Source organism: Opisthocomus hoazin, chromosome 9 (genome assembly GCF_030867145.1).
Source record: "Opisthocomus hoazin isolate bOpiHoa1 chromosome 9, bOpiHoa1.hap1, whole genome shotgun sequence".
Classification (NCBI taxonomy): Eukaryota; Metazoa; Chordata; class Aves; order Opisthocomiformes; family Opisthocomidae; genus Opisthocomus; species Opisthocomus hoazin.
The window spans coordinates 44,971,747-44,986,356 of NC_134422.1; the positions used below are offsets into that span (position 1 = coordinate 44,971,747).

The window sequence follows — 14,610 nt, forward strand, 5'->3', positions numbered from 1 at the left end:
CGTTATTTATTGCTTCACCCCTCGGTCTTGCTCTCAGTCCCTGTTTTATCTCGTGCTCTGCCTCGCTGCCGTTCTCTCTGTTGCTCTCGTTTGCTGTCTGTCCCAGCGTCCTGCTCCCTGTTGCGCTCTCTGTTTCACAGTCTGGCGTTGTGTCCCTCACCTGTTTTCTCTCTCACTCTGTCCTTCCTCCTGGCTTTTCCTTGTCCCTCTGGCCTCTTACTCGTCGCTACTTTTTTCTTCCTTTCTCTACCTCTCTGCCTCTGCCCTGTCGCTCTCTGCAATGTTTCTTTCTCCATCTGTGCCCCCCTCCCTGTCCCTTTTCTCTTGTTCTCTCTGTCCTACATGCTCCCCGTAACTCTTTGTCTGTGTATCTCCATACTGCTGCCTGTCCCTTTGTTTCTTGCTATATGCCCCTGTCCAGCTTGCTGTCCCGTTGTTCTCCTCTGTGCTGAACCGTGGCCTTTTCTATCATCCTGCAGCCCATCACCGATTTTACTTTCTCCACCTCTTTGGCCTGATCTGTGTGTCTCCTGCCCCCGTCCATCTGGCTTGTTCGCTCTACTTGTGTCTCCCTCCAGTGTTCTTTATTCCTCCGATTCAGTTTCTCTCTTGATCCGTCAGTTCTGCTGCCCGCTCGTCGTTCTCTGTTTCTCTCTCTTTCCCTCTGTGCTGTTCCTGCGCGTAGCGCGCGAGCAAGCGAGGCTACATGCCTAGGGATCCTTGTCTCGTAAGAGCTGCGAGACATGGACGTTTTCTCTTAGGTGGGGGACAGCCAAGTGACCGGAGTTACGGAAGAGGAATGAAGGAGAGCAGGACAGAGAAGCGTCTGAAGCGGCAGAGTCTCCCGGGAGCGCGGAGAGCGAGAGCTGCGGTGAGTGGCGGGCCCTCGGGGCCCTGTCGCCCCTCTTCTGCGTCCCGGGCCCTCCCCTGGATCCTTCTCTCTCCCACGCTGCTGTGATTTTTTTTTTTTTTGTCTTTTTCCTTTTGTTTTCCTTTCCCTGTACCTCCCGTCTTCTGTCTGTGTTTGTGTTCTGCTCCCTCTCCCTCTTTTTCTCCCTTCAGAATTTCTCTAGCCGGCTCCCTGTCTCTATTTCTCTGTCCTGCTGGCTGTCCGGTCGTTTCTTGCTGTACCTCCCTGTCCAGCCGGCTCTCTTTTTGCTCTCCCTTTTTGCCTTTCTCTCTTCTCTGTCCTGCTTCATGGCCCTTTCTTCTCTTTCTCTCCCTCTCTGTTCTCTAGCCCCTTGCTGGTTTGTTTTGGGGTTTCCCTGCACACACGCCCCCCCGCCCCTTTCTTGGTCGCTTTGTCTAGATCTGACCCTTTCTTTGTTTCTCGGTCCCTTTTTTCCTGTTCACTGTCCTTTTTCTCTCTCTGTCTGTGTGTCCTGCGCTCTGTTGCCATCTTTATCTCTCCTTTCTTCTTCATCTCCTCCCCCTGCCCCCGTCTCTCTCTCCCTCTTTCGCGCTCACCGGCCCTACATTTTCGTGCTCCGTCTCTGCAAGCCTCCTCGTCCCTGTTTTTCTTGATTTCTCTACCTCTCTGGCGTTTCCTTTCGACCCTTCTTTCTCTCTGAGCTCCTCGGTCTTCTCCCTTGTCTTATTTTCCTCTTCCTAGTGCTCTGCCCTGCTCCCCATCGCTTATTTTCTCTCTCCGTTTCTCTGCCCTGCTCCCCGTCCCTCTCTTTCTTTCTCCGTCCCCCTCTGCTGCTCCACAGCAGTGTTTTTCCTTTCTCCGGCTCTCTGACCCGCTCCCCGCCCACCCAGGTTGACCGTCCCAGGTTTTGTTGTGCGTCTCCATCCTGCCGCTGTCCTGATCTATCCTTTTGCGCCCTTCTCTTTCTGTCTCTTTTCGTGTGTCCCCGCTGCTTTTTTTCCCATCTCTGTCCAGCTCCCTGTCCCTTTCCTTTTTCCTCTTGCTGTCCTTTTGCCCTGCTTCCTCTTGCTGTTTTTTCTGCCTTTCTCTCTCTGCGCCATTCCCTCTCCCATCCTTTCTTTCTCTATCCCCCTGTGCAGCTCGCTGTCCCTTGTTTGCTTTCTCTCTTCCTCGGTATTTTTTTTCTTTCTCCATACCTCTCTCCCGCTGCCCGTCACGGTCGCATTTCTCCCCCCAATGCTGTCCTGCTCTGTCCCTTTTCTCTCTCTCTGTCATTTTGTCCTGCTCCCTGTGTTTGTTTTTTAATTCCTCCCTCAGGGTCCCTCAGCCCGGTGCTGTTTTTTCCCTTCTCCGCCTCTCTCTCCTGCTGCCCAGCTGAGGCTTTTCCCCCTCCGTCTCTGTCCTGCTCCCCCGTCTCTTACTTGTGCCTGTCTTTCACTTTGTCCTGCCTCCTCGTCCCCTTTTTCTCTCTCAGTATCACCTTGTCCCGCTCCCTGTCCCTGTCTTTCTCTGACAATCTGTCCCGCTCCTTGTCCTTCTCTTTCCCTTTGCTGTTATTCCCCGTCCTTGTTCTGGCCTTTCTTCCTTCTCTTTCTGTCCTACTGCCCCAGTGCCTCTTTTTCCACCGCTGTCCTGCTCCCTGGCCCTTGTTTCCTCTCGCCGTCCCTCTGTCCTGCTTCCTGTCCCCAGTTTTTCTGTCTCTCTTTCTCGATGCTGCTGCCTGTCCGGTCGTTTCTTGCTGTACCTGCCTGTGCAGCCGGCTCTCCCTTTTTGCCTTTCTCTCCTTCTCTTCCTGCTTCCCGGCCCGTTCTTGTCTTCCTCTCTGTCTGTCCTCTATCCCCTTGCTGGTTTGTGTTGGGGTTCCAACCCTGACCACCCACCCCCTTCTTCGTCTGACCCTTTCTTTGTTTCTTAGTACGTTTCTTCCTGTTGCCTGTCCTTTTTCTCTCTCTGTCAGTGTGTCCTGCACTGCGTGGGACGGTGGTGGGAGGCTGAAAAAGGGTGGGAAGCTGGGGGGGCGGAGTGGAGGCTGGAAAGAGGTAGGAGGTTGCAGAGGGGTGGGAAGCTGAATTAAGTAGAGGCCAGCAAAATGGGAGGTAGGAGGCTATCGAGGGGTGGGAGGCTGGGGGGGGGGGGGCCGAGGAGGGGGGAGTAGAGGCCAGAAAAAAAAGGAGGCCGGAAAGGGGTGGGAGGCTGCAGAGGGGTGGGAGGCTGGGGGCGAGAGTAGAGGCCAGAAAAAAAGGGAGGCCGGAAAGGGGTGGGAGGCTGCAGAGGGGTGGGAGGCTGGGGGCGAGAGTAGAGGCCAGAAAAAAAGGGAGGCCGGAAAGGAGTGGGAGGCTGGGGGCGAGAGTAGAGGCCAGAAAAAAAGGGAGGCCGGAAAGGAGTGGGAGGCTGCAGAGGGGTGGGAGGCTGGGGGCGAGAGTAGAGGCCAGAAAAAAAGGGAGGCCGGGGGGTGCGAGTAGAGGCCAGAAAGGCCCTTTTCTTGTGGCTTCTTCCCTGTCTTTATCTCTCTTTCCTGCCTTGTTTACTCCTCTGATTCAAGTTCTCTCTCGATCCGTGTGTTCTGCTTCCCACTCATCATATTCTCTCTTTTTCTCTGTCCTGTTCCTGCATATAGTGTGCAGTGAGGCTTCTTGTCTAGGAAGCCACGTCTCGTATGAGCTCTAAGACAGCCACATGCATTTTCTCTCAGGTGGAGGAGAGCCAAACGATTGGAGTTGCGGAAGAAGAAGGGAAGAGAGAAGGAGAGAGAAACATCTGAAGTGTCAGAGTCTCCCGGCAGCACCGAGAGTGAGAGCTGCGGTGAGTCCTGGGCCCTCGGGGCCCTGTCACCCCTCTTCTGCATCCTGGGCCCTCCCCGGCTCCCTCTCTTTCCCCCACTGCTACGACTACTTTTTTTTCTGCTCTTGTGTACCTTCTTTCTCCATCTGTCTCTGACTTGTCCCCATCTTTGAAGTCCTCCCTCTTTCTGCCCTGCAGCCCGTGGCATTTTTTTCCTTCTTCCCCTCTTTCTGTTCAGCTCCCGGTTACTAGTTTTGCTTTCCTCCTACTCTGTAGCCTGTCAGTACTTTTGCTGTCTTTGGTGCTCTCTGTCTGGCTCCTCGTCCCTTGATTCGAGGCCTTCCTTCTCGGCTCCGTAGCACATCACAGATCTACTGCTTTCTCCATGTCTATTCTATTCTGTTTCCTCATCTCTCTTTGTCCAGGTCCCTGCCGCTATTCTTTTTTCCTCTGTCATGCTGCAGGGTTTTTTTTTGCATCTCCTTCCTGCTCCCCGTTCTTCATTTTCGGTCTGTGTCCTGCTCCCTCTTCTTCTTTCTGCTGCCGCTCTTCCTCTCTTGCTGCTGCTTCTTTCTCCATCTCTGTGGGACTGCCTGTCCCCATCCTTCTCTCGCTGCCCCTTTCCCTGCTTCGTGCTTTCTCGTTCCACCGCCGCTGTCCAGCCACCTGTCACTTTTCTCCTCTCTTGTAGTGGCCTGCACCCTGCTCCTCATTTTTGGCAGCCTCTGCCGAGCAGCGCGTCGCTCCGGGAGGCGACGGACGGACTGTTCGCCGCTGGAGCAACGGGCGCAGCTGCGGGAAGGAGTGCCGAGGTGTCGGAGGGGCAGAGGGAGCGTCGGGGGCCGCGAGCCCCGGAGCAGAGCGGCTCCCGGGACTGGCTGGGTGCGTGACTGAGTAAAGACCTGCGGTCCCTTTTGCCCTCGCGGCTGCGTTTGTGCTTGGTTTGCACGGGACGAGGGGCTGCGCCAGAGGCCAGGGGAGGAGGGGACGGGCTGTGGGGCTGGGGCGACGGCCCCCTGTTCCTGCCGGGCTCCATCCGTGGGCCGGGGCCGGGGGAGCCCCAGGTGCGGGCAGCGGGTCTGATGGCGACGGCCCCTCCCTCTGCAGGTGGAGGGCCCGGTGCTGCCGTGGCCCGGGTGGCCGTGGAGGGGCCGGTACGATCGCTGCTGCCACCCGGTGATCAAAGTTCGGTACTGGCGTCTCGGGCGGCGCCAATGCGCGGTGGCGCCGTGTCCAAGGGCTCGCTGCTGCCACCCGGTGATCAAAGTTCGGTACTGCGGCTCGGGCGGCGCCAATGCGCGGTGGCGCCGTGTCCAAGAGCTCGCTGCTGCCACCCGGTGAGCAAAGTTCCGTACTGCCGCTCGGGTGGCGCAGGTGCTTTGCGCGCTGGTTGGAGCCGTGCCCTGTGTGTCCGGCGCTGCAATAAGGAACGCCTGCCTGCTTGCTGAAGTGCCCAAAGGGCTTCAGAGAGTCTTTGTGTTTGCCCAATGACGGCATCGTGGACTCCAGCCGTGGGCCGGGGCCGGGGGAGCCCCAGGTGCGGGCAGCGGGTCTGATGGCGACGGCCCCTCCCTCTGCCGGTGGAGGGCCTGGTGCTGCCGTGCCCCGGGTAGCTGTGGAGGACCCGATGCGAGCCGAAGGAGGAGCGGAGCCATAGCCGGGTTGCGGCTGCAGTGAGGGAGAAGGTGAGCGCGGGGTATGGGGGGGGGGGGGTTGGATGGAGCGGCGGGTCCCGGGGAAAAGCGCCCGGGAGGGCGGGGTCCGTGTCGGGGGCAAGGAGCGGCGGGGGTGCGGCGCCGTGTCGGAGCCGCGAGTCGGGGTCTGCTCGGAGCCGGAGCAGGCGCTCGGCACCGCCCCCGCTCGGGGCCGCCCCCACTGGGCACCGCCCCCGCTGGGCGCCGGGGCCGCCCCCGCTGGGCGCCGGCGCCGCCCCCGCCCCCGCTGGCACCGCCCCCGCCCCCGCTGGCGCCGCCCCCGCCCCCGCTGGCGCCGCCCCCGCCCCCGCTGGCGCCGCCCCCGCCCCCGCTGGCGCCGCCCCCGCCCCCGCTGGCGCCGCCCCCGCCCCCGCTGGCGCCGCCCCCCTTGCACCGCCCCCGCTGGCGCCGCCCCCGCCCCCGCTGGCGCCGCCCCCGCCCCCGCCGGCGCCGCCCGCACCGCCCCCGCTGGCGCCGACCCCTGGCCGCAATGCGGTACTGCAGCCCGGCGTTCGGCTCAGAGTGTGGCTCCTCCGGCGCGCCGTCGGCTCGTGGCGCATGCGCGGTGCGGCGGAGTAGCATGGCGGCGGGCTGGTGTCGGGTGCCGGGGCGGCGGGGGAGCAGAGAGGCCAGCGGTGAGGCGCGGGCTCCCCTCCGGCGGGTGCGGGGGTGCGTGGTGGGTGCCCGAGGGTGGTGGGACGGGAAGCTTGGAGCCGGCCGCTGCGGCAGGCTGCAGGAGGCGAGCCGGGTGCGGGCAGCCCCGGGGCCAGAGGCGGGAGGTGACGGAAGGGAAGGGGAGAAGGAGGCGGGCACCCCCCCCCCCCCCAAGTCGGCAGCGCTCCCCCGGCCCCGCTCGCCCCGCGCAGCCGCCCCCAGCTGCAGCACGTCCCCTGAAGCCTGTCCCGGAGCGCCCGGCCTCCCCCAAGGCCCGTGGTGCGGGCGGCACGCTGGCCCTGGAGCGTGCGTCGGCCTCCCTGAACGCGGTCGCCGCTGCTTGTTTGTGTGTGGCAGGGGCCGCGCTGAGGACGCGTTTGTCCGTTCGTGCCCTGGGGATGCCGTTGGCTGCGCCCGCTCCAGGCTTGTGTGGGCTGCGTGTGCCGGGCCTCGCTGTGCTGGCGGCGTGGGGGCGAAAAGGGAGAGGCGGAGCGCTGAGTGGCTGCGGACAGGAGGTGGCGCGGCTGAAGCTGGAGAGTCCCGAGAAGGCTGAAGAAGAAGAAGAAATGGAAGGCCACCTGGCTGGCGGCTGCCTGGCGCTGCGGGTGAGGAAGGCTCCCTCTTGGTAGCCCGCAGCAGGCCAGGCCGCCAGCGTGCCCCGCAGGGTCTGTATGTGTCACCAGCAGCAGCATGGTACGGTTGTGGAGCGCGCGAGCGCGGCTACGTGCGTAGGGAGCCTTGTCTCGTAAGAGCTGCGAGACATGGACATTTTCTCTTAGGTGGGGGACAGCCAAGCGACCGGAGTTACGGAAGAGGAATGGAGGAGAGCAGGACAGAGAAGCGTCTGAAGCGGCAGAGTCTCCCGGGAGCGCGGAGAGCGAGAGCTGCGGTGAGTGGCGGGCCCTCGGGGCCCTGTCGCCCCTCTTCTGCGTCCCGAGCTGTCCCCTGGATCCTTATTTCTCCCACGCTGCTGTGATTTTTTTTTTTTTTCGTTTTCCTTTCCCTGTACCTCCCGTCTTCTGTCTGTGTTTGTGTTCTGCTCCCTCTCCCTCTTTTTCTCCCTTCAGAATTTCTCTAGCCGGCTCCCTGTCTCTATTTCTCTGTCCTGCTGGCTGTCCGGTCGTTTCTTGCTGTACCTCCCTGTCCAGCCGGCTCTCTTTTTGCTCTCCCTTTTTGCCTTTCTCTCCTTCTCTGTCCTGCTTCATGGCCCTTTCTTCTCTTTCTCTCCCTCTCTGTTCTCTAGCCCCTTGCTGGTTTGTTTTGGGGTTTCCCTGCACACACGCCCCCCCGCCCCTTTCTTGGTCTCTTTGTCTAGATCTGACCCTTTCTTTGTTTCTCGGTCCCTTTTTTCCTGTTCACTGTCCTTTTTCTCTCTCTGTCTGTGTCCCCTGCGCTCCGTTGCTATCTTTATCTCTCCTTTCTTCTTCATCTCCTCCCCCTGCCCCCGTCTCTCTCTCCCTCTTTCGCGCTCACCGGCCCTACATTTTCGTGCTCCGTCTCTGCAAGGCTCCTCGTCCCTGTTTTTCTTGATTTCTCTACCTCTCTGGCGTTTCCTTTCGACCCTTCTTTCTCTCTGAGCTCCTCGGTCTTCTCCCTTGTCTTATTTTCCTCTTCCTAGTGCTCTGCCCTTCTCCCCATCGCTTATTTTCTCTCTCCGTTTCTCTGCCCTGCTCCCCCTCCCTCTTTCTCTTTCTCCGTCCCCCTCTGCTGCTCCACAGCAGTGTTTTTCCTTTCTCCGGCTCTCTGACCTGCTCCCCACCCCCCTGCCCCCTTTTTCTCTCTGTCATTCTTCCTGCTTCCCTGGACCTCTCTCTCTGCAATCTCGAGTCCTACTCCCTGTTTGTATCCCACTGTCCTGGTCCCCATCCCTCTCTTTGCCTCTCTATCCCTTTGTCCCTGTTTTTTCTTTCTCCGTCTCTCTGTCCTGCTGCCTAGTTCTGTCTGGTTCCCTTTCTGTTTGCTGGGTTGTTTTTTTTTTTCTCTCTTCATTCTTCTGCTTTGCTCTGTGTTCCCTCCCTCTCACTCCCGCAGCGTCCTGCTGTGTGTTACCTGTCCTTCTCCCTCTTGATATTTTTGCTCTTGCTCTGTCCCTCTGTCCTGCTGCCTGGAAGTAATTTTTTCTTCTCTGCATTTCTGTTCTTCTGACCGTGGCTGTTTTTTCATTCTCCACCTCTCTCTCTCCTGCTCGCCAGCCTCGCCTTTCTGTCCCTGACGTTCTTTCCTCTTCCCAGTCCCTCTGCTTTTGTGTATCCTTGCACTCCACTCCCTCTGTCTCGCTCTGTCACGCTGTCTTGCTCCCCATCCCTCCCTTTCCTTTCTACCCTTCCGATGTCTGTGTCCCCCAAGCCCCCTTTGTACGTGTCCCTGTCAACACCCTTCTGTCACTCTTCTTCCCTTGCTGCTCTTGCTCTTTTTCTCTCTCTTCCTCTGTGCTGCGGCCCATCGCTGTTTTTAACTCCTCCATCCCTTTGTCCCGCTCCCTGTCCTTGTCAGTTTTGCCCTGTGCTCCAGGCTTTCCTTGTTTTCTGCATCTCTGTCCTTTTCCCCGTACCCTTTTTCTCTCTGCTCCTCAGTCCTTCTGCCTCGTCTTGTTTTTCTCTTTCTGCCGTCCCTCTCTTTTTGTCTGTGACCCTCTGTGCTCTTCTCCTTCTCCCTCTCAGTTTGCGGTTGTCTTATGTGTCCCCCTCTCTGTCTCTCTCTTCTGCTGTCCTGCTCCCCAGCCCCGTTATTTATTGCTTCACCCCTCGGTCTTGCTCTCAGTCCCTGTTTTATCTCGTGCTCTGCCTCGCTGCCGTTCTCTCTGTTGCTCTCGTTTGCTGTCTGTCCCAGCGTCCTGCTCCCTGTTGCGCTCTCTGTTTCACAGTCTGGCGTTGTGTCCCTCACCTGTTTTCTCTCTCACTCTGTCCTTCCTCCTGGCTTTTCCTTGTCCCTCTGGCCTCTTACTCGTCGCTACTTTTTTCTTCCTTTCTCTACCTCTCTGCCTCTGCCCTGTCGCTCTCTGCAATGTTTCTTTCTCCATCTGTGCCCCCCTCCCTGTCCCTTTTCTCTTGTTCTCTCTGTCCTACATGCTCCCCGTAACTCTTTGTCTGTGTATCTCCATACTGCTGCCTGTCCCTTTGTTTCTTGCTATATGCCCCTGTCCAGCTTGCTGTCCCGTTGTTCTCCTCTGTGCTGAACCGTGGCCTTTTCTATCATCCTGCAGCCCATCACCGATTTTACTTTCTCCACCTCTTTGGCCTGATCTGTGTGTCTCCTGCCCCCGTCCATCTGGCTTGTTCGCTCTACTTGTGTCTCCCTCCAGTGTTCTTTATTCCTCCGATTCAGTTTCTCTCTTGATCCGTCAGTTCTGCTGCCCGCTCGTCGTTCTCTGTTTCTCTCTCTTTCCCTCTGTGCTGTTCCTGCGCGTAGCGCGCGAGCAAGCGAGGCTACATGCCTAGGGATCCTTGTCTCGTAAGAGCTGCGAGACATGGACGTTTTCTCTTAGGTGGGGGACAGCCAAGTGACCGGAGTTACGGAAGAGGAATGAAGGAGAGCAGGACAGAGAAGCGTCTGAAGCGGCAGAGTCTCCCGGGAGCGCGGAGAGCGAGAGCTGCGGTGAGTGGCGGGCCCTCGGGGCCCTGTCGCCCCTCTTCTGCGTCCCGGGCCCTCCCCTGGATCCTTCTCTCTCCCACGCTGCTGTGATTTTTTTTTTTTTTGTCTTTTTCCTTTTGTTTTCCTTTCCCTGTACCTCCCGTCTTCTGTCTGTGTTTGTGTTCTGCTCCCTCTCCCTCTTTTTCTCCCTTCAGAATTTCTCTAGCCGGCTCCCTGTCTCTATTTCTCTGTCCTGCTGGCTGTCCGGTTGTTTCTTGCTGTACCTCCCTGTCCAGCCGGCTCTCTTTTTGCTCTCCCTTTTTGCCTTTCTCTCTTCTCTGTCCTGCTTCATGGCCCTTTCTTCTCTTTCTCTCCCTCTCTGTTCTCTAGCCCCTTGCTGGTTTGTTTTGGGGTTTCCCTGCACACACGCCCCCCCGCCCCTTTCTTGGTCGCTTTGTCTAGATCTGACCCTTTCTTTGTTTCTCGGTCCCTTTTTTCCTGTTCACTGTCCTTTTTCTCTCTCTGTCTGTGTGTCCTGCGCTCTGTTGCCATCTTTATCTCTCCTTTCTTCTTCATCTCCTCCCCCTGCCCCCGTCTCTCTCTCCCTCTTTCGCGCTCACCGGCCCTACATTTTCGTGCTCCGTCTCTGCAAGCCTCCTCGTCCCTGTTTTTCTTGATTTCTCTACCTCTCTGGCGTTTCCTTTCGACCCTTCTTTCTCTCTGAGCTCCTCGGTCTTCTCCCTTGTCTTATTTTCCTCTTCCTAGTGCTCTGCCCTGCTCCCCATCGCTTATTTTCTCTCTCCGTTTCTCTGCCCTGCTCCCCGTCCCTCTCTTTCTTTCTCCGTCCCCCTCTGCTGCTCCACAGCAGTGTTTTTCCTTTCTCCGGCTCTCTGACCCGCTCCCCGCCCACCCAGGTTGACCGTCCCAGGTTTTGTTGTGCGTCTCCATCCTGCCGCTGTCCTGATCTATCCTTTTGTGCCCTTCTCTTTCTGTCTCTTTTCGTGTGTCCCCGCTGCTTTTTTTCCCATCTCTGTCCAGCTCCCTGTCCCTTTCCTTTTTCCTCTTGCTGTCCTTTTGCCCTGCTTCCTCTTGCTGTTTTTTCTGCCTTTCTCTCTCTGCGCCATTCCCTCTCCCATCCTTTCTTTCTCTATCCCCCTGTGCAGCTCGCTGTCCCTTGTTTGCTTTCTCTCTTCCTCGGTATTTTTTTTCTTTCTCCATACCTCTCTCCCGCTGCCCGTCACGGTCGCATTTCTCCCCCCAATGCTGTCCTGCTCTGTCCCTTTTCTCTCTCTCTGTCATTTTGTCCTGCTCCCTGTGTTTGTTTTTTAATTCCTCCCTCAGGGTCCCTCAGCCCGGTGCTGTTTTTTCCCTTCTCCGCCTCTCTCTCCTGCTGCCCAGCTGAGGCTTTTCCCCCTCCGTCTCTGTCCTGCTCCCCCGTCTCTTACTTGTGCCTGTCTTTCACTTTGTCCTGCCTCCTCGTCCCCTTTTTCTCTCTCAGTATCACCTTGTCCCGCTCCCTGTCCCTGTCTTTCTCTGACAATCTGTCCCGCTCCTTGTCCTTCTCTTTCCCTTTGCTGTTATTCCCCGTCCTTGTTCTGGCCTTTCTTCCTTCTCTTTCTGTCCTACTGCCCCAGTGCCTCTTTTTCCACCGCTGTCCTGCTCCCTGGCCCTTGTTTCCTCTCGCCGTCCCTCTGTCCTGCTTCCTGTCCCCAGTTTTTCTGTCTCTCTTTCTCGATGCTGCTGCCTGTCCGGTCGTTTCTTGCTGTACCTGCCTGTGCAGCCGGCTCTCCCTTTTTGCCTTTCTCTCCTTCTCTTCCTGCTTCCCGGCCCGTTCTTGTCTTCCTCTCTGTCTGTCCTCTATCCCCTTGCTGGTTTGTGTTGGGGTTCCAACCCTGACCACCCACCCCCTTCTTCGTCTGACCCTTTCTTTGTTTCTTAGTACGTTTCTTCCTGTTGCCTGTCCTTTTTCTCTCTCTGTCAGTGTGTCCTGCACTGCGTGGGACGGTGGTGGGAGGCTGAAAAAGGGTGGGAAGCTGGGGGGGCGGAGTGGAGGCTGGAAAGAGGTAGGAGGTTGCAGAGGGGTGGGAAGCTGAATTAAGTAGAGGCCAGCAAAATGGGAGGTAGGAGGCTATCGAGGGGTGGGAGGCTGGGGGGGGGGGGGGGCCGAGGAGGGGGGAGTAGAGGCCAGAAAAAAAAGGAGGCCGGAAAGGGGTGGGAGGCTGCAGAGGGGTGGGAGGCTGGGGGCGAGAGTAGAGGCCAGAAAAAAAGGGAGGCCGGAAAGGGGTGGGAGGCTGCAGAGGGGTGGGAGGCTGGGGGCGAGAGTAGAGGCCAGAAAAAAAGGGAGGCCGGAAAGGAGTGGGAGGCTGCAGAGGGGTGGGAGGCTGGGGGCGAGAGTAGAGGCCAGAAAAAAAGGGAGGCCGGAAAGGAGTGGGAGGCTGCAGAGGGGTGGGAGGCTGGGGGCGAGAGTAGAGGCCAGAAAAAAAGGGAGGCCGGGGGGTGCGAGTAGAGGCCAGAAAGGCCCTTTTCTTGTGGCTTCTTCCCTGTCTTTATCTCTCTTTCCTGCCTTGTTTACTCCTCTGATTCAAGTTCTCTCTCGATCCGTGTGTTCTGCTTCCCACTCATCATATTCTCTCTTTTTCTCTGTCCTGTTCCTGCATATAGTGTGCAGTGAGGCTTCTTGTCTAGGAAGCCACGTCTCGTATGAGCTCTAAGACAGCCACATGCATTTTCTCTCAGGTGGAGGAGAGCCAAACGATTGGAGTTGCGGAAGAAGAAGGGAAGAGAGAAGGAGAGAGAAACATCTGAAGTGTCAGAGTCTCCCGGCAGCACCGAGAGTGAGAGCTGCGGTGAGTCCTGGGCCCTCGGGGCCCTGTCACCCCTCTTCTGCATCCTGGGCCCTCCCCGGCTCCCTCTCTTTCCCCCACTGCTACGACTACTTTTTTTTCTGCTCTTGTGTACCTTCTTTCTCCATCTGTCTCTGACTTGTCCCCATCTTTGAAGTCCTCCCTCTTTCTGCCCTGCAGCCCGTGGCATTTTTTTCCTTCTTCCCCTCTTTCTGTTCAGCTCCCGGTTACTAGTTTTGCTTTCCTCCTACTCTGTAGCCTGTCAGTACTTTTGCTGTCTTTGGTGCTCTCTGTCTGGCTCCTCGTCCCTTGATTCGAGGCCTTCCTTCTCGGCTCCGTAGCACATCACAGATCTACTGCTTTCTCCATGTCTATTCTATTCTGTTTCCTCATCTCTCTTTGTCCAGGTCCCTGCCGCTATTCTTTTTTCCTCTGTCATGCTGCAGGGTTTTTTTTTGCATCTCCTTCCTGCTCCCCGTTCTTCATTTTCGGTCTGTGTCCTGCTCCCTCTTCTTCTTTCTGCTGCCGCTCTTCCTCTCTTGCTGCTGCTTCTTTCTCCATCTCTGTGGGACTGCCTGTCCCCATCCTTCTCTCGCTGCCCCTTTCCCTGCTTCGTGCTTTCTCGTTCCACCGCCGCTGTCCAGCCACCTGTCACTTTTCTCCTCTCTTGTAGTGGCCTGCACCCTGCTCCTCATTTTTGGCAGCCTCTGCCGAGCAGCGCGTCGCTCCGGGAGGCGACGGACGGACTGTTCGCCGCTGGAGCAACGGGCGCAGCTGCGGGAAGGAGTGCCGAGGTGTCGGAGGGGCAGAGGGAGCGTCGGGGGCCGCGAGCCCCGGAGCAGAGCGGCTCCCGGGACTGGCTGGGTGCGTGACTGAGTAAAGACCTGCGGTCCCTTTTGCCCTCGCGGCTGCGTTTGTGCTTGGTTTGCACGGGACGAGGGGCTGCGCCAGAGGCCAGGGGAGGAGGGGACGGGCTGTGGGGCTGGGGCGACGGCCCCCTGTTCCTGCCGGGCTCCATCCGTGGGCCGGGGCCGGGGGAGCCCCAGGTGCGGGCAGCGGGTCTGATGGCGACGGCCCCTCCCTCTGCAGGTGGAGGGCCCGGTGCTGCCGTGGCCCGGGTGGCCGTGGAGGGGCCGGTACGATCGCTGCTGCCACCCGGTGATCAAAGTTCGGTACTGGCGTCTCGGGCGGCGCCAATGCGCGGTGGCGCCGTGTCCAAGGGCTCGCTGCTGCCACCCGGTGAGCAAAGTTCGGTACTGCGGCTCGGGCGGCGCCAATGCGCGGTGGCGCCGTGTCCAAGAGCTCGCTGCTGCCACCCGGTGAGCAAAGTTCCGTACTGCCGCTCGGGTGGCGCAGGTGCTTTGCGCGCTGGTTGGAGCCGTGCCCTGTGTGTCCGGCGCTGCAATAAGGAACGCCTGCCTGCTTGCTGAAGTGCCCAAAGGGCTTCAGAGAGTCTTTGTGTTTGCCCAATGACGGCATCGTGGACTCCAGCCGTGGGCCGGGGCCGGGGGAGCCCCAGGTGCGGGCAGCGGGTCTGATGGCGACGGCCCCTCCCTCTGCCGGTGGAGGGCCTGGTGCTGCCGTGCCCCGGGTAGCTGTGGAGGACCCGATGCGAGCCGAAGGAGGAGCGGAGCCATAGCCGGGTTGCGGCTGCAGTGAGGGAGAAGGTGAGCGCGGGGTATGGGGGGGGGGGTTGGATGGAGCGGCGGGTCCCGGGGAAAAGCGCCCGGGAGGGCGGGGTCCGTGTCGGGGGCAAGGAGCGGCGGGGGTGCGGCGCCGTGTCGGAGCCGCGAGTCGGGGTCTGCTCGGAGCCGGAGCAGGCGCTCGGCACCGCCCCCGCTCGGGGCCGCCCCCACTGGGCACCGCCCCCGCTGGGCGCCGGGGCCGCCCCCGCTGGGCGCCGGCGCCGCCCCCGCCCCCGCTGGCGCCGCCCCCGCCCCCGCTGGCGCCGCCCCCGCCCCCGCTGGCGCCGCCCCCGCCCCCGCTGGCGCCGCCCCCGCCCCCGCTGGCGCCGCCCCCCTTGCACCGCCCCCGCTGGCGCCGCCCCCGCCCCCGCTGGCACCGCCCCCGCCCCCGCTGGCACCGCCCCCGCCGGCGCCGCCCGCACCGCCCCCGCTGGCGCCGACCCCTGGCCGCAATGCGGTACTGCAGCCCGGCGTTCGGCTCAGAGTGTGGCTCCTCCGGCGCGCCGTCGGCT

At 59.9% G+C, this 14,610-nt stretch overlaps 1 protein-coding gene across 1 annotated transcript in view; it reads left to right on the plus strand.

The window, feature by feature from the left end:
- LOC142362457 (uncharacterized) overlaps positions 1–14,610 on the plus strand; it is a 98,808-nt gene that overhangs the window by 31,308 nt on the left and 52,890 nt on the right. Inside the window, exons 16-19 of the mRNA XM_075431090.1 lie at positions 762–871; positions 6,780–6,889; positions 9,485–9,594; positions 12,307–14,080. The gene's annotated coding sequence lies outside the window, so the exon portion shown is untranslated. The remainder of the gene's footprint in view (positions 1–761; positions 872–6,779; positions 6,890–9,484; positions 9,595–12,306; positions 14,081–14,610) is intronic.